The sequence below is a fragment of the Lucilia cuprina genome, chromosome 2 (assembly GCF_022045245.1).
Source record: "Lucilia cuprina isolate Lc7/37 chromosome 2, ASM2204524v1, whole genome shotgun sequence".
Classification (NCBI taxonomy): domain Eukaryota; kingdom Metazoa; phylum Arthropoda; class Insecta; order Diptera; family Calliphoridae; genus Lucilia; species Lucilia cuprina.
This window is the reverse complement of record NC_060950.1, coordinates 53,517,151-53,537,082: the sequence shown is the minus strand read 5'-3', so window position 1 is coordinate 53,537,082 and position 19,932 is coordinate 53,517,151. Positions and strand designations below refer to the sequence as shown.

Genomic DNA, 19,932 nt, shown 5'->3' with positions numbered 1-19,932 from the left:
CAAGTAATTATTAACGCTTTTTTTTAAAGAATGCATTCTTTAAAAACTCTGACAAAATACGTAGATATGTATATAAAATAATGTTAAACAGCCAAAGTTAAACTTAATACAAAAAATAAACGATATTTAACCACGTCTTTATATTGACTTAGTTATATAGTGATAAAAACTATGTAAAAATACTAATAACAATAAAGAAAACTAATTATCTACAGCATGTAGATTAGCATAATAAATGTTTATTTAACACAAACATCTTAATTATTGCTGCAGACCAATTCAACTATTTGAGTCATTCGTATATAATATTTAATACTATGTGAGATTAATTTATTCGCTCTCTGAATAATTACTATTGCGTAAAATAGTTTTGTTATGTGTGAGATAAAAAAACAGAAAGAAATTATATTAGTTTATCATCTAATTCTAGAAAATTTTTATTTTTAATTGAGGCGACTAACATTTGCTTGAAATTATTAACTTTGGAACTGGTTCTGTAGAAGCGTTTTGAATTCGGTAACTATTTTCATTGATTTTCCTCAATCAAGCTCGACCAGCTGATACGTTTTCTTACGGGTACGTTGCGTTTGGGTAATTCTACTCTATTACGTATTACTAGCTGAATTGCTTTTTAAAGTTTAGTAGTCAAGAGTGTAATAATGATAGAAAGCATGTATGTTATTAATATTATGTATAATTTAAACACATGTAAAACAATTTAATGGATTTACAATCGATCGCATGTCTAATTGTGCTAAATGTTTATTTCCCTACAAAACGCCCCTTATTTTAATTTTTCCAAATGTAGTCATATTTTATTTATTTTTTATTATTATTTTAAAACTATTACTTGTCAAAACTTATCTGATGTTGTTTAACATTTTTTTGAAATATGAACTAGAAAACATTAGCATTTCTCACTTTGAATGGAAATTGTTTAGTTTAATTAACGAATTTATCATTTAAGGAAATTTATTAGTGGTTCATTAAAAAATTGCTCAAGTTTGTTATGGAGTTTTCATTTTTTCATTATTTAACTCGATTTAATTTAATAAAAATTGTAAAAAAAACATTTAAAAAATAAATTGTCAAAATCAGCTGACATGTACGTGCGCCTCTTTGGGCTTATAACGTACAGAATACAAATACATTAATACCACGTTTTTGACAGACGCATAGAATGCGAGTCGAATATCCTAAAGTATGTGTATTTCCCATAAAAACTCTGAATGTCAGATAAAATTTTGTATATATTGAAAGGGATACCAATGTAAATTACTTTCCTATCGCAGCCTATATATATACCAGTTAGTCCACGTCATCTTCCTATACATACACTCTTCAAAGAGAAGATTAACTGTTAAAATCGCATTCCCGTGGCATGTTACCTTGATGAACTTCACCATCTTTGTGCGATTGCAATTCGGGGGAAAAGATTTCCCACCAGTATCTCTAGTCTGCCGGAACTATAAATTGGTGGTGTCAAGTGTATTTTCGATATTTTCTTGAAATGATTTGACATGTGGTCGAACAAAAACCATATAATCTGGTATCATAGGAACCAATAGACCACACGGCAGTGTTTCGGACTTTGTGTTGTCCTGGTTATTGGGGAGTTTGGTTAATGCAAGTGGTGGCCATGGTTTAAAGCAAATCTCGCGGGAAGGGTATGTTGATTTAAATACTGTTATATGGTGGAATATTAAGTTTTCGGAATAAGTTCGGTGCTTGTTAGAGAAAAAGACAATAGATGCCCCGCAATTGAGTGACATTGGGTCAAGTAAATGGATATTGAGGTATGCGGGCCTCGCCCATCCGTATGTCTAAAGTGTGTTATCTGTGCATAAGAACTTTTCATTGACTAATTTGATAGATCCCAATTTTGGTCTACCGATAACGTCTCTAGGTGCTATTGTCGAACCAACAGAGGCCATTCCATTTGGATGATTGTAATCGGAGTGACAGGGCAGCATTGATAAGAAGATTAGATAACTCTAGTACTTGAACAGCTTGTAGCGGAGGAGCAACCAATGAGTTAGAAAAATACCACCTTCAAAAAGGCAGGGGTTCACGTAAATCACTTCTGTCCAAAAATCACAAACAATCTGACACTATTTTTATGTTTCCTCGATGATAAGCGTTACTCTTTAAATGATTTATCTCTTATGTGGAAAATCTTGTTCCTATCGAGGGCCAACAGTGAAGGAAACAATTTCTATAAAAGTCAGGCGGAATATTCTTCAAGCGGTTATAGTAAATACCTTAGGTCCTTGACTTCTAACGGCCATTCTTTGGTCATGTTTTATACCTCTGCCAGGGGTGTATATACATACATATATTTGTAAAGTAAATCCGTCTAAGGACGATCAGTCAATTTCGCATTCGTTGACAATTTTATTTCTCCGAATGCTTCATGTCCGAAAATTCACATCATTTAACATATAATCGTTTGTGTCGAGACAGGGAATACATGTCATACTTTTAAACACTGTCGACATAAATTCTAATGGTCGAAAACTTAAGAATATTTTCTTAATTCTTTCTGGGATCATAATTTTCACATTGTAAAAAGTGATAAAAATAAGGGAAAATCCATGCTAATCTTAGAAATTTCTGGAGTTCAATCTTCCCATGTTAGTATTTTGTTTGGTGTAAGTAGTATAAAAACCGTCTAATCCCTTTAAAAATGTTCTGACTGTAGGTTGATCAAATAAACAAAGCGATCATGTATCAGCCTCTCTGCCAGAGATATAAGCCAATGCAAAATGATCGGCGGCGGCGGCGTAACCATTTTAGGTCGGCGGCGGCTTATTATAGAAAATATGGGCGGCGGCTAAATTGTCGGCTCAATTTAACCTTTTCTTCAGAAATTGACCTTATAAGCGTTTATTATATTGAAAAATCTCTGTATAATAGTCTGTTATATAGAAACATGTCTCTATATAAATTTTTTCTACAGAAAAATGAACATTTATAGTAGTTTTCACAATTTTAATATTAGCACAATATTATGTGGCAACACTTTTCAATTTGCAATAATAATTTAAAATAGTGGCAACTCCGTTCAAATGGGTGAATTCCAATCTTTATCAGCGGCTACGTTTAAGCCGGCTTAGCTTTTGAGCCGAAAGAAGGCGGCGGCGCGGCTTGAAAAATATTACCAGCGGCCAGCCTCCGCCCTTTTTAACCGTTTCGGCTTGTATATCTGCTCTCAGGGTCTAGACTCTGATTTAGCGAATATACAGTTAGACCTGGTTCACACTGGGAAACTTTTGTTGAGAAACTTTTGATTTTGTGTGTGAGAGAAAGAGATGGTTAATATTTCTTTATCTTTCTCTCGCACACAAAAATCAAGTTTCCCAAAAAAGTTTCTTAGTGTGAACCAGGTCTTAATGTTTGAGGTGTTGAACTCATTACTGGCTATATACAACAGACAGTATAAATTTTTCTAGAATCTAGATCGTTTTTTCGTTAGATCACTTACTGTGATTCCAAAAACTTTTTCGAAAAACAAAAAAAGATAAATTTATTAGAAACCCTAAACACACAACTAAAACAGATGTTGCATGCAGATGACGGTCAAGGTTGAGCAAAAAAAACCGGCTTTCTATAATTTATTTTACCCATGCCACGCCACAGACACAGAACACCAACTCAACAGGCACAACAACACAACATCAGCAGACAGAGAATGGAAAACGAAAAAATTATTTACTAGACGAACGAAAGAAACACTTGAGTGAATTTGACATGCATAAAATTATTAACTGTTTATGAGAGAGTATGTGTGTATGTTCCTAAGTAAGTATTTGTGTGAATAATTTTATTTTTAAGTAAAGTGTTGTTATTGATCATGCAATAACAACAAAAGAACAACACAGAAAAAAATAAACAAAAAATTGTGTTGATTTCTATCTAAATATTCTAATAGTAGAATAGAAAACTATAGAAACAAATTTGTTTTTATCTTTCTTTTTTTGTATTCTTTTTAATGACTTCATCCGTTGTTGGGTGAGGAATATTAATAAAATAAAAATTATATAAAAATTGCCACAGAAGTCCAACCAACCAAACATCATAAACATATTTATTATACACTTGGAAAATTTTAAGCTATATTTTCGAAAGCTAAATTAATTATATTTCTAAATATTCAAGGTTATCCATAAAAACCGGGTTTGAATACCAATACAGTTTAAAATTATTTATCTTTTTTGATATGTATTGTATATTTTTCGGTAAAAAATTTGTCAAACAAATCCGATTACCATGTAAATTTCTCCAAGTGTACCTATATCCAATTTTGTACTTCCAGCCACAAATGTGGTTGAAAGTACAATTATAAGCAAGAAAATTTTATATTGAGGCCATTATTTTAATAATAAAGAAGAACAAGAAAATTTTCTATATACCTAAGTAAGTTCTTCAAATTGCGCTCAGTCAGCCGGTTGGACACAAATGACGCATACTTCATTTTCCTCCATATGAGCGCGCAAACTTACATAACAATTGAATGAATGTGTTGTACTTTTAACGATTGTTATGTGGTTAGTGAATAAAATTATTGAAATTTTTCAAAAATTAAGAGAATAAAGAATGGAATGTGACTGTCACAATTGACTGTACGCCTTGTTCATTAATTAAGGCAAATAGTAACCCCTTTTTGTACACTAAAACAAATTTTGTGAGACTAGACTTCAGACAAATCTATAGTCAGCCTACAAATGACTACAATCCGGACTATCAGATTATCAACGATGCAATATCCCAATCAAAACACGAGACTATAGTCCAAACTGTAGGCCAGACTACAAACGTCTATAATCATACTATAAACGTCGCAATATTTCACGCAATAGATGAGACTGTAGTTCGATCTACAGATAATAGAAGGGATTTTAGTTCAAACTATAGTCCAGATAATAGAAAGAACTATAGCCTACACTTTAGACGAGTTCAAATTATAGAAAGAACTATATTGCATCCTATAGACAAGATTATGGTTCAGGATATAAACATCCTATAGTTCTTAATGCAGAACAGACTATATTCCGAACTATATTTCATACTATACTTAGAAGAGTCTATAGGCTTAACACTGTTCAGACAATAGACAAAACATACCAAGCGTGGAACCATGGGTGGGAAATGGAAATTTCCAATTCCAACTTAAAATAAGAATTAACGAGACTTCAGTTCGAATTATAAACGAAACAATAATCTAGACTATAGGACTGAAGGCCAGGCTCTAGATGAGACTTTAGTTCAGATCATAGACGAACCTCTACTATTACCAGACTAATGTATAGGTTATAAAGAAGTTCATTTTGGATTAAGCCTCATTTATAATCAACAAATTATTTTCAGATTAATTAGGTGCATGGTGTACTGATATCAACAGCCCAGCTGATTATTGTTTACAATTTTTAGACTATTAACAATCGTGCGTTTGCTCTCAAGTGCAAGTACCTTGTTAAGTACACCATGATGAGGTGTTTGCACGTTATATTTGACTGGTAAAGAAATAAAGTAATGTTTCATTTTGAAATAAAATGTTGTGATAATTATAAAGTGCAATAAAATATAGAAATATAAAAATATGTTTTTTTACTATTATTATAATTAAGTTTATCTAGTAATTATTATACAAACAAAATACTTAAGGGAAATCACAGTTGTTTATTTTTAAGTTAATGTGTCATAAAAACTACAGTTGTTTAATGATTTCAAAATGATAGTTAAAAACTAATGAAATAAAGTTATACAAATATAAACTTTCTTTAAAAAAATAATAAAAAAAAATTTATTTTCGACATTACACGTTTAAAAAAATTTAATATATATTTTTTTTTTAATTTCTCATTTTGAACTACATTACATTTTATAGCATTAATTCTGATAAATAAATAACAATCGATCATTACTCATTTCTATATTGTACTACTCAATTCTATATTGTATTTTCTCAATTCTTCTTTAATATTCCCACACTTATTTTTCACTCAGCTTTAATTTACTAATATCAATTTGTGTTCAATTAAAATCCAATGTCTTTATATTTAAACATAAAATTGAATTCTACCGAATTTGTTATGTCAACAAAAATATTTATTTATTATTATTATTATTATTAATTTTTATGACACACATCAAATCAATTCAATTGTTAAAAATTTTAACGCTTTAATTTTTCTATAAAATTCCTAAATAGTCAGGCGAAAAATTATTCTGAAACTCTATAAAATATTTGTATTACTCTCAGAACTAGATTAAAGCTGATCTAAGTACAACTTAAAGAGAACTGAACTAGAACTAAACTAGAGCAGTACTAAAACTCTAACTGAACTATTACTAAAATAAAGTGAACTAAAATTAAACTAGAACTAAACTACAATTGACCAAAACTGAAGTAGAACTTAACAACAACTAAATTAGAACAGATCTGAAACTGAACTAGAACTGAAGTAAAACTGTACTAGTACTGAACTAGCACTGAACTAAAACTGAACTAGAAGTGAACTAGAACTGAAATAAAACTGAACTAGAACTGAACTAGAACTGAACTAATTGGCATTATCAACGCATTTGGACGTATCACTTTGTAGACAATCGACATTTTTCAATTCACCAATTAATATATATTCTACACTGATAACAAACATTCCCTTCACTATTAACCTAAATAAACATATTAATGAAAATTGAATTTTATTTTAAGATACAAAATGGCACAATAATTAAATTGTCTACAATCTGCTTTCTAGGCATTCATAAGGGGAATCTGTTCGTGTTTTCACCGTTTAAATTCAATGTTTAAAATTAGTTTTTTTTACTATGAACCTATTATATAAGGTGTTTTTTACATTACTATTTTAAGCTATTAGTCCCACCTTATTTCAAAATGTTTATAGTCATCATTATAGAACACATATAAGGTCTATCTACTAACTTGGTTTAGATAATATAACCACTACTTAGTATTTATTTTATAATAGTTGCGTGTTTTAAATAATTAGAACATTAAGAAAATAACAATATTTCAAATGTGAACTTTGAAAAAGTGGGCCAATTTGGAAGATTAAGGAAAAAGTAAGAAATTATTTTTATTTTGGTAAATTTACTAACTGAATTAGAATTAGAAACTATAACTGAACTAGAACTAAAACTGAACTTGAACTTGAACTAGAACTGAACTAGAACTAAACTAGAACTGAAATAGAACTGAATTAGAACTTAACTAAACTAGAACTGAACTAAAACTGAGCTAGAACTGAGCTAGAACTGAACTAGAACTGAACTAGAACTGAACTAGAACTGAACTAGAACTGAACTAGAACTGAACTAGAACTGAACTAGAACTGAACTAGAACTGAACTAGAACTGAACTAGAACTAAACTAGAACTGAACTAGAACTGAACTAGAACTGAACTAGAACTGAACTAGAACTGAACTAGAACTGAACTAGAACTGAACTAGAACTGAACTAGAACTGAACTAGAACTGAACTAGAACTGAACTAGAACTGAACTAGAACTGAACTAAAACTGAACTAGAACTGAACTATAACTAAAATAGAACTGAACCAGAACTGACCTAGAACTGAAATGGAACTGAACCAGATCTGAACTAGATCTGAACTAGAACTGAACTAGCACTGAACTAGAACTGAACTATAACTAAAATAGAACTGAACCAGAACTGAACTAGAACTGAAATGGAACTGAACCAGATCTGAACTAGATCTGAACTAGAACTGAACTTGCACTGAACTAGAACTGAACTAAAACTAAACTAAAACTGAACTAGAACTGAACTAGATGTAAAATAGAAGTAAACTAGAGGTGAACTTGAACTGAACTAGAATTGATTTAGAAATGAACTAGAACTGTACTAGAATTTAACTGGAACTTAACTGGAAGCGATCTAGAACTGCATTAATACTTTTTTTAGAACTAAGGTAAACTAAAACAAGATTAACATCCAACATTGTCAGAATATCTATTTCTGACAAAATTTTAAAACAAAATATTTGTTACACATTTTCTGAAAATTTTTCTAACAATGCTGTAAGATGTGACAGCCCTGTCCTTTTAAAACTCTTCTTCTTCTATTGTACCTTAAACACACAGATGGTCGGATAGGATCTAAACAAGCTATTGCTATTGCTTGACCTTGGAAAATATAACATCAGGGATGGGATAGAGAAAGCAAAGAAATTATTTTCTAAGAAACTAAGTAAAAATTACAACATGTAATATATTTTCTAATAAACTGTTATTGTGTCAGTTTGTTTGCGTATGTTTGAAAGTTCAGTTCATTTTGGCCAGTAATTTTCCTGTTACTCACTTTTGTTAACAGTTATTTTTAGAGTGTTTTCATTACATCATCGCCATTACATTACTACTAAGTATGTAGGTATAAAGTTTCAGTTTGAAATTTAAGTAAAGATTTTGATGATGTTTACCAACAATTTTAGTTTCTCATGTTGATGATGCCATACAAACCTCATGAGGCAACTACCCTTACACACCGTTATATGCCACAAAAACACGCACATACCCAACTAAACAAATCAACAAACAGTGAGGACAGACACACGTTGAATAAAGTGAAGACAAACAAAATTGCAACAAGTTTTGTTATCGGTGTTTATTATATACAAGATATTTTTATTTTGTTCTTATGTATTTAGGTATATTATGTGTGATGATATTTGTGTGCCTGTGCATTTATCCAAAAAAAATATACAATGTTGTTGCTATTGTTATTATTCGTTTTAGCCAGATAGATACACAAAATTGTGCAGAAAAAATAAATAAACTAAAAAAACACGGCAAAAACACATAAAATAAACACATGATTCTTTTTCAAAAGTCAGAGTTGACCAAGAATGTTATCATTTTGAGATTTTGCTATTAAGTTTTTTATTGTAATTTCAGAAATGCATGACATTTCTCGTATGTTTTTAACATCTTTGGTGAGGATTGAACACATTGACAATATCATACTCTAGTTATTTTCGTAGGCTAGGTATTGGAATCAATCTAAACGGAACAGATAATACAGTCCTGTAGAAAACACACATTTTATTGATGCAGCACCTCACAACACCGCAATTTGCACCGAAGAGCATGGTTCTTCCATCGCTCTTTGAGATCTACGTGTACAATCCATCAAGATTCTAAACTTGAAAACCCAAAGAGTATGAAGAGAAACTGATCTGAAATGCTAAATATCTGTTTTCTCAAAACTTCATTGACACCCTTAGTCCTTCCCAAACAAAAAATAACGTCCAAAGAAGCAAAAAAGAAGTAGAATTTACTCCATGGAAGTACTAAAAAAGACCTGAAGAAGTGATGATTTTAAAACAGGATTGCCATTGGAGCTTTGATTTTTTTTATTTAATTCCCAATTCACTACATCTGAAGTCATTCTCAGGAAGTAATTTTTATGTTCATTTTTTGGAAGTTATTAGAAAGTGAAATTGTAGTATTATTGAATACAACTAATTTGACTTTAACAATATTAAAATAAATAAATTACAAGCATTTATCAATCGACTCCAAAATAAAATGAGTTTAATTTAAAAAATCAGTACAAAAAATATACCTTCGCTTCTTTGGAAGTCAATAAACATCACTTCCACAGAAGTTAAATAAATTTACTAAGTGCTACATTTTAAGTGATGATAAATATTACTCTTTTGGAAGCACTTCGTTTTATCTTTGCTCAACGCAACGTATTCTTCAGGGCTAGTAAAACATCGATATTATTATTGAGATGTTTTTCCTGTTGGCTACAAAATCTACATAGACTAGTTTCCCAGGATGTATTGGTCGAAGTTTGTTTCATTTGATAGTGTGATTAAGCGCAAGCATAGTCCGATTCCAACAACGTTATAGTTACTTGCTGGTACTGAATGCCGATACGTGAACACCTGCCGTGTTAGAATTATATCCCGGTGGTATTTTTCAACCAATGGATGAGCTTTTGTGTATCTTATACGCAGCTGGCAATTTGCGTATATGTAATTTCCGGTCCAGTAAACATACATTTTACTCAAGTACTTGAGCTTCCCCGTTGCTTAACATGTGAGATGCAAAAACTTCACTTCCCTTTACTGCGTGGCTGTACCTAGAGAGGTAAACGGTACAACGAAGTACGAATATACCAAATAAGACGAAGGTTTTGCTCTGACTCAGAGAACACACTGTGGTAAATCTGGTATGAACAGAGTTGACTCTGAAGTTATCTAGAAGAATACCACTAGTTAAAGCACAACTGAAGGTGGTGAAAATGGGGATTCGAAATACAAGTGTAATGACGAAATTTAAAACATTGTTTAAAGAAAAAAATCTACCTCACTTCATTAGGATCTCTCAAAAATTGGTCATAACCCCTATGAATAGTGTCCTAAAGTATGAAAAAAGTTGGGAAGATTTTGTGCCATTGTTCTTGCACCTGCCTAAAAGAAACATAATAGTTTTCAAAGTTGTTTTTATCCACTTTGTAATCAAATTCATTACCTAAGGAAGTAGCCTATTTTAAACAAATAAGAAGTTATAGTTGGGCGACCATATAATACCCTCTACCTGTATACGAATAAAACTATGATTTAGTTTTTATAATAAAGCATTTAAGTTGAATTGTATCTTTCCTCAGATATACTTAAATCATATCATTGTTGAATAAAATTGTATTTATTTAAGTTAAATTTTGAAGGGGTCTTTTTATAGGGGCTAGGGTCAAATGAGGCCCTATAATTATAAAGTTCTTGAATGTCATCAAGGCTAGTATAGAACTTGGTTTTGCAGCTTTTTGTCGAGATACGAGTATATTAAACATAATTATGAACTTAAAAGTCCTATTTGGCGGGTTCAGTTGTATGGGGGCTAGGTGAAATACAACTTCAATAGGCTTCGTTCTTGGGACAATAGAAGATCATGTACTAAATTTCATTGAATTATTTCCAAAATTGCGATATATAGTTTGATTTTGAGATTTACAAGCCCTATTTGTGTGGGGGGCTAGGTGAAATAATGAACCGATCTTAATAATTTTCGATAGGCTTCGTCCCTGGGATAAAAGAAGATAAGGTACCAAATTTCTTCAAAATTGCGACCTGTAGTTTGATTACAAGGTTTACATGAACGGACATAGCTAAATCGACTCAGAAAATGTTTCTGAGCCGATTGTTATACTTAATGGTGGGTATAGGGTCAATATTATTGTGCGTTACAAACATCAGCACAAACCCAATGTACCCTTCCCACTAAAGGTGTGTAGGGTATAATGATTGTAATTGTAGCTTTATTTAACCTAGCACACAGAGTATAGTTTAACCTGGTTCACACTAGGAAACTTCTTTTGGGGAACTTTTGATTTTTGTGTGAGAGAGAAAGAGAAAGAAATATCAACCATCTCTTTCTCTCACACACAAAATCAAACGATTCTCAACAAATGTTTACCAGTGTGAACCAGGTCTTTGCTGATTTCGACTCGTCAATATCACCTCGTCCAGGTCTTAGCAGCATATATATGACCCTAGCTCCCATATACATATATAGCCTTTCTGAAAGAACCAGTATATCTTTAACTAGCATACCCTGGGTGCTTCGCTACCCTGTTCAATATCGTAAAAATATCAAAAAGTACCATTGGAAAAACGAAAAAGTACAAAGATCTCTCTCAATAAATTCTCATTTAATAAGGACCGTGTGTTCCGGTTTACCTTTATAAAGAATCCATTTAAAGAATAGAAAAGTACCAAATAGTTCCCACTTACAGAATATTATTCAGTCAAGACCATGTATGTTAAAATTAATGTTCCTAGGTTGAATATTTTAGAAAATTAAAAAAGTACAATTTATGTGGTAAAAAGTACTAAAAAGTTGTCTCTTAAAGAATCTTATTCAATGAGGACCGTGTATGTTTAATAATCATGTGTTTTCAGTTCATCATAGTATCATTTGAAGGAAGAAAAAGTACCAAAAGTGGAATAAAGTTTACCTAAGTGGAAAGTACTAATAAAAAGAGTACAATGTTTTCCCTTTTCGCTTAGAAGTATACTTTTTCGAGAATTAAATACATATGTATTATGAAAATTAAGCCAAAATTCACAAAGAATAAATCAAATTTTATTTTATAAATATGTATTCATAACTGTGTAGATTTTCTAATAGTCGGTTTGACCCGATTTTACCTTTTGGCTTGTTTTAATATGATTTTCCGTGGCTACAGTTATTTCTAATTATAAATATTTATAAATAAATTTACCAATCAATCTGTTTAGAAAATATTTTGAGAAAAAGAAAACACACAAAAATATCTTCCAAATAATAAATGAATTCCTTGACAGCACTGAACTTTGGACTTACTTATGTATATATAAACATTAATATATATTTTTATATACAAAACATATTTGTAGGTACAAACATACTAAAATGTATGTATGTATGTATGTATGTTTGTATCTTTGTATGTTATTCTGTGAATACTTAACTAGCTTGTTTAATACACAAAAATTGTTTTTGTTCTTACTGTCGAATTTAATAGTTGTTGTATAAAATTATTTATTTAATATCCGTATTCATTGTTTTTTGTCCAAAAATTTATCCAACAATAAAAAATTCACTTAAAACACTAAATAAATTTATAAAAAACAATCTTAAACAAACAAACTACAAAACCACGCCAACCATGGATAATTTATAAATATATACATACGTACATAGTACTTATGTTTGTATGTATGTGTGTATGTAGTATGTATTTTACAAATTACTTTTTGCATACGTCACTGGCAAAAATTGAAAAAAAAACAACGAAAAACAATTGCAAAGAACAACGTGTATCTGTGAATATAATATGTATCTTATGGATTAAATGATGAAAGGTTTTTAATTAATTTCTATAGAATATTTATATTTAATTAAATTTAACATTAATTTATTAAAATTTAAGCACCTTTTTTAGTTAATTAACAGAACTGGGCGTTTTTTCTTCTTTTATAGATTTTCTTTTTAAACCAAAATTTTTCACTTCTTTTAAATGTTAAACACGGACACTATTTATTATTATGATTTGTTGTTGTTTTCTTCTTAATTTAAAATATTTATTTAGAGAAAAAAACACTAATTTTTATTCGAGCGTTAGTTAAAATTTCTTTTTGTTTCGATTTAATTTTCTGTACATATGTTTGTTTTTGCTAGCGCCGCGATAGAAAATATGCCTCTAACATCTGTGATGTATCTGTTACTACTGAAATGACTTCAGTTTGAAACAAGCTAAACATCTAAATACAATAATGGTACAACAACAAACAAAAAGTCATAAAGTGAAACGCCTTTTCAGTTAGAACAGCAAGAGGAGTGAATTATTTCGGACAAAATGTGTTTCAATGCCAACAAACCTTTCGCACACAATTCACAATAAACACGAAAACATTCACCACCACACTACTACACCATATATTTTCAATGTTTTTCAAAAGTAACCGGCAGGCACTAGATAAATTTTGCTCACTCACACACACACCCACACACACTGTACCCGCATTGTATTTTTTTCATATCCAAAATTTTTACTTAGAATTTCCAAATAAATAAAATACACTGTAATCATAAAGTACTTGTAGTACGTAAACTTTGTAAAGTGAAACACACAGATACACTTGTTCTCTTTCACACAGATACACTACCCTTCTCTCGCAAAGTATCTCATGGAACGTTTGGTTAATGAAACAAAACATTGAAAGTATTCGAATGGTTTACATGAGGTAAGCAAATGCCGGTAGTTTCTTGTTGTGCTGCATCCACAATCTATGAGCAATAAAATAAAAAAAAAAACATCTGTGACGACAACACATGTGCAAAATTAAACGAAAGATACAGCGAATTTATCTTTATATAGTGTATCTTTTAGTTTTCGCCTTGGCCGTTATATTCAAATTAAAAAAGCTTTTTAAATGCTTTTTCTAAAGGGAAATTTTAATAAAACATTGTAGAGTAGGTAAGCTTGATAGGAGAATGTATTTAGGTCATTATCTGTAACAACTCTTCATGAAAAATAACTGTTCAGAAACTCAGTTCCCTGGTAGTAATTTCTATAAATTTTCCAATCCGTTTTAGTGAAGAATGTTATTTCCCGAATAACATCACTTCCAAAATACTTAATGCAAAGGAATTGCTCCAGAGTTTCACTGTCCTCTCCACAAGCTCTACATTCGTCTGAATCCACAAATCCAATTTTGTCTAGAAATGCTCGTAATCCTGTGTGTTCACTCATCAAACTTGGTCAATTTTAGGATATTTCTAGTCTTGCTCTCATCAGGGTCACCTCATGGGATCTTTGTGGGTCTATCCACCGTTTCATTGTTCCAACAGGCCCTATTCTTTCATCCATATAATTTTGATATTGTTTCGAGGAATGGTTTTGCTCTTGCCAGGTTAACTGCCTCGATCTCCATTACCTTTAAACTATTACATTCACAATTTCGTTGCTGACTTCTCCACAGTGGCCTGGTACCCATATGATGTAATCCTTACCTCTGGGAGAATATTATAAATTATAATAAACTTTTATTACCTGTTGTCGCCCTAATTGCCTTCTGGCTGTCGGTAAATATTTTAATCCCTGTGGGCGCATATATATTATAATCCAATTGCAGAGTGTGTAGTGGAAATAATAATTCAGTGGAGGGCTTTATCTGCCACCCAAAAACCGTGGAAGCGATTTAGCATCCCCAAGGAACATTGGTTGAAATGTTTTAGGGAATTTCGCTATAGGGTCTAAGTTTCTGAATCATCGAATGATAATTAAACTTAAAAGACTGATATCATGTTTATCTTTATGCACAGTTTCAGCCAAAATCAGCCTCATGAGATTTATAATATATGAAAGCTTTATCTGCTAGAGAAACACAAGATTTGTTAATGAATTTAAATAAATTTTGCAATAAAATTAGGTTACATTAGGTAAGCAGTTTATCGTTTTACTGGGACACACTTCTGTTCATCAAAGTTCCTCCATTTGTTCACTTTCCCTGATTTGAAGACGGTCAGCTTAAAATTATAATTTAGACAATATTTTGGTTTGTATTTTAAGATATAGTCGCGCAAATAAATTAATTTCTATCATCTTGGAATTGTCGTGCAATAAGAAGCTACAAACCAAGACAAAGAAAGTGAATATTCGTACTTTCTTTCTCTTCTACTGAATTCGTTAGATTAAAGTTTAATTCTTCCAATTTGAAGACCAAAAGATGAGCTCCTGGAAAGTTCTGGACAGATCTGGGTAGGTTGTTTGAAGACCGCATGATCATCGCCGTTTCCCAAGTAACCTCATTGATCCACTTAATTTCTACTATCTTCATTAATGAAGAAACCTAATAGACCTTTGCGTAGCTTTGATATGGGTAACACCTAAGCTAGTTTAATACAAATCTCATTGATTTGACATCGTTAATAAAAATTTCGCTTCTGAATAGGTCTCTAGTGTAGATCAGTAAAGCCATTACTGCTACAGCCATTTTTAAACTCTTCAAATATTTGGATTTTCAGGTTGAGTTCAATTTCGTTTAATCCTATCCATTCCTAATAACACATATACAATGAAAGGTTCCTATTCTTTAAGATATGCTGTAGCAGAAACTCTTATAGATCAATTTTAAAATCCATTAGGCTTGAGTTCCTGGAGTATAATGTTTGAGTTCATTAAAGTGAATATAATACTTACTCCATCTTGTGGAATAACGCGAATAGCCATCTTATATATCGGCATTAACTGGGCTACTCGTTAAGTCCAAATCTGGAAAATAACAACTAGGGAAATGAATATTCATGATAACTTATAAAGTTGCATGTCCACGGATCACTCAGCTGCTATATAGAAATGTTTCAATATAAGTAAAATCCAGTGCATTATTTCGTCTTACCTTAAATCACAATTCAGGACTAGTTATTAGAATTAAACCAAAAAGAGGAATTTTAATGAAATGTATTAAACAATATCGGGACGGCGCGAACGCCATTCCCGGCTAACAAAAATTACACGCACGAGTTATTCACATTAGGAATAATCGCGGAGGTCAACTCGATCGTAAGTGCAATGATTAAGCCTCACTCCGGGGGAACCGCCTTCATGATCACGGTAACCCCTACGCCAGGTAGGGGTTGCTCAACATTCATCAGTTATATTAAAAATATTACAAACTAAATGAGAATTGTAAAGGATAATAAGGAAAAAATATACACATTTTCTTAGTTTTGTAGGTAAAATGAAATAACTATTCTAATATGTAATTGCTACAAATAAAAATAAGGGTGGAGTATTTAGTGTTGTTGTACACAATTTCATAGAGTGTAGATGAATATGTGTGTGCAATGGTAATGCCAACATACAGACATACATATATGTACATATTTCTTGAATAACTTGTCTATGTCTTATGTTTGTCTTGGCAATTTCTACAGAAGTCGTTATATGGTTGATGAAGAGTTCGTTCGTTTGCTCACGGTAAGTTATTCAATGATATGTATCTATTATGTGATGGCCACTTGATCTTTAAATAGCCACATTAGATCACCTGATTTTTGCTAGCTCATAGAGTCAGTCTCGAATCAAGACTTTAGAGAAGTCTTATGTGAGCCATGTCGAAGGATTCATTTCATTTGGGACAGGATCAATATTATTTTTAAATTAATTCATGTGTCAACCTGATCATAGAACGATGGATAGCTATTTCGTCTAAAAAATGCAAACTTTGATGTTACGGACAGTAACGCTCAACTACAATTTATACCTCCAATCAGTGATAGAATATAGCATAGAGTTTAACATTCATATCCATTTTTCCCATGTCCTCTTCTACATTAATAAAGAGTTATGTACTTAAAATGATAATGATTGTGTGATCTTGCTGCATGATTATCATGGAATCGGGAATAATTTTCAGATTTTTTATTATATTTGACTTGTTTAAGAATATCTTCATTCTTATTGAAATGTATATCACAGTATCGGGACGGCGCGAACGCCATTCCCGGCTAACAAAAATTACACGCACGAGTTATTCACATTAGGAATAATCGCGGAGGTCAACTCGATCGTAAGTGCAATGATCAAGCCTCACTCCGGGGGAACCGCCTTTATGATCACGGTAACCCCTACGCCAGGTAAGTATGCTTTTCGTTGCTCAATCATGAACAGTTATGTTTAAAATATTTTAAACTAAATGAGAACTATAAAGGATAATAAGGAATATTATATTTTTTTCTTAAATTATTAGATAGAAAGGAATAACAATTCGAAACAAGTTGCTGGTTAGAAGAAAAATAAGGGTTATTATTAAAAATTCTTTAAAATTGGAAATATGTATAAAATGTTAAATGCTAAACAATGTTCGAGTTCAGGTATGTCGAAACTATGCTACAAGGATACTGTGAAAAGGATGGCAATTTGTATTGTTTTTCATCAATATTTTGAAATACACAAGTGAAATTGTTTTCAATAGCAATTTATATTATATTTATACAGAAAAATTGTCTTAAGATTAACGCACACATTTCAACAATGCTAGTTTGTCAGTACCCACCCTTATTTTTTTGTATCTATCAACTTAATATTCTAATAATACTTTTTTCTACCAAAGGATGTTTAGTTTTATACTTTATAATTCTTATACAGTTAAAATTTATTTGAAAATAAGTGATGCAGTTTGAGCAGCGTAAAGCATACTTACCTGGCGTAGGGGTTACCGTGATCATGAAGGCGGTTCCCCCGGAGTGAGGCTTAATCATTGCACTTACGATCGAGTTGACCTCCGCGATTATTCCTAATGTGAATAACTCGTGCGTGTAATTTTTGTTAGCCGGGAATGGCGTTCGCGCCGTCCCGATATTGTGAAATAAATTTCAATTAAATATTATATACATATGCAACTTTTCGTTGCTTCGTTAATAAGTTAAGTTGAAGTGTTTACATCCGTACGAAAGCTCCCGCCAGGGCATATTTCCAAGTTGAACAACCGTCATGGTGGTGTTTTTCAATCGGTTTTAAAGAAACTGGTTGTTTTAGTTCCTATATTTTTCCTTGGATAGATTTGATATTGGATCGAACCTGAGCACCAATTGATATATACTGTGTGTTCGAACACAGGATGATCCTGTGTTGTATTAGTGGAGAAGACGAAAGGAAGAAGAAATGGTTTAAGTGTCGGTGGAGTTGGTCAAGACATTAGGGAGTTGTTATACCTTATTCTAAACTTGGTCATCTTATCACGATAGGTGCTTGTGGCATCTGATCAGTCTGTTTGTTAATGATATATACTGTGTGTTCGAACCACCAATAAGTCAGTTTTTATATTATTCACATTATACTACAACCACTTTAGTGGAGAGGCTATATTGGATTTCTGCTGATGTTTGTAACGCACAAAAATATTGGTCCTATACCCACCCAGAAACATTTTCTGAGTCGATTTAGATATGTCCATCTGTCCGTCCATATAACCCTTGTAATAAAACTACAGTTCACAATACAACTGAGCCTCCGAATATGGCTTGTAATCAAACTATTGGTCGCAATTTTGGAGATAATTCAATGAGATTTGGCGCATGATCTTTTATGGTACCGTAGACGAAGCCTATTGAAAATAGTTAACATTATTAACATTCCATTATTTCACTTAACCCCCATAAATCCGCCAAATAGGGCTTTTAAGTTAATAATTATGTTTAATATACTCGTATCTCGACAAAAATTTAACTTAAATGACCACAATTTAATTCGACAATGAAATGTCTTATGTATATCTTAGGCAATTCAACTTAAATGCCTTATTATGAAAAGTAAACCACATTTTATTCGTATACAGGTGCAGGGTATTATATAGTCGGCCTTGCCCGACTATAACATCCCCGATGCAAACTAGTTAAAAAATAATCAGAAAAAACTTTGCATAAATTTAATATTTTTCCATAAATTATCTAAAAAAAGTGGAATATTAAACAAGTTAGAGTGATATACCCTCCACCAGCTACTTTCATATTTTTTCGTGTAAGGACCTTGTATGGGAGCTATAACCAATAGTAAGCCGATCCGGAGAAAATTTTGCTGTAACTATTCAAAAAGTACCTTTTGAAAAACGAAAAAGTACCAAATAGTTCCCTTTTATGGGTTCCCACCTCATTCAGACACCACATACTTAATTTCATATATCTAGGGTCAATATTATAAAAAATTCAAAATATATTCATTATAATAGAAAACTCATCTAATTCCGAATCTACATACATAGGTTTAGTATTATAAAATATTCAAAAAGTACCTTTCGAAAAACAAAAAGTACCAAAAAGTTCCCTTTTATGGATTCTCACCTGATTCTGACACTACATACTTAATTTCATATTTCTGTGTATTTCGTTTTTTGCAATTTCTGTTTGTGCATGAATAAAAAATCTCAGTTTTTGATGAAATTTTCAGAGGTTGTCTCCGTTATTTATGGACCGATTTTGCTGATTTTAAATAGCGATCTTCCCGAAAGCATGTCTAACAGAATTATTGAAGATTCCGATCTCGCCGTTATATGGGGTCCTATAAAAATTGATTTCAACAAACATACAGACCGACGGACATGGCTTAATCGACTCCGCTATCTATAAGGATCCAGAATATATATACTTTATAGGATCGGAAAATTATATTATAGAAATTACAAACGGAATGAAGGGTATAAAAAGTGAAACAGCTGTTTTCATCTTACTTTTTCATTATTTAATACCAATCGTGTAAACACGAAAAATATAAATCAAACGACTTTTATTCTCTTTTTATACCCTACACCACTATAGTGGGGAGGGTATTATACGTTTGTGCTGATGTTTGTAACATACAAAAATATTGGTCCAATACCCACCTTAAAGTATACC

General features: G+C 31.6%; 1 protein-coding gene and 3 non-coding genes across 4 annotated transcripts in view; 1 reads left to right on the top strand and 3 right to left on the bottom strand.

The window, feature by feature from the left end:
• The window catches only part of LOC111674996 (peroxisomal acyl-coenzyme A oxidase 3), a 29,746-nt gene extending 16,474 nt beyond the window's left edge, over window positions 1-13,272 (bottom strand). Inside the window, exon 1 of the mRNA XM_046956463.1 lies at window positions 12,972-13,272. The gene's annotated coding sequence lies outside the window, so the exon portion shown is untranslated. The remainder of the gene's footprint in view (window positions 1-12,971) is intronic.
• A 2,740-nt stretch (window positions 13,273-16,012) lies between these two features.
• LOC111675022 lies at window positions 16,013-16,177 on the bottom strand. The gene has a single exon (XR_002762489.2). It is a non-coding gene; the product is annotated as a U1 spliceosomal RNA (small nuclear RNA).
• Window positions 16,178-17,021: 844 nt separating this feature from the next.
• On the bottom strand, window positions 17,022-17,186 carry LOC111675018. The gene has a single exon (XR_002762485.2). It is a non-coding gene; the product is annotated as a U1 spliceosomal RNA (small nuclear RNA).
• A 550-nt stretch (window positions 17,187-17,736) lies between these two features.
• LOC111675019 lies at window positions 17,737-17,901 on the top strand. Its single transcript, XR_002762486.1, has one exon. It is a non-coding gene; the product is annotated as a U1 spliceosomal RNA (small nuclear RNA).
• The last annotated feature ends 2,031 nt before the right edge of the window (window positions 17,902-19,932 follow it).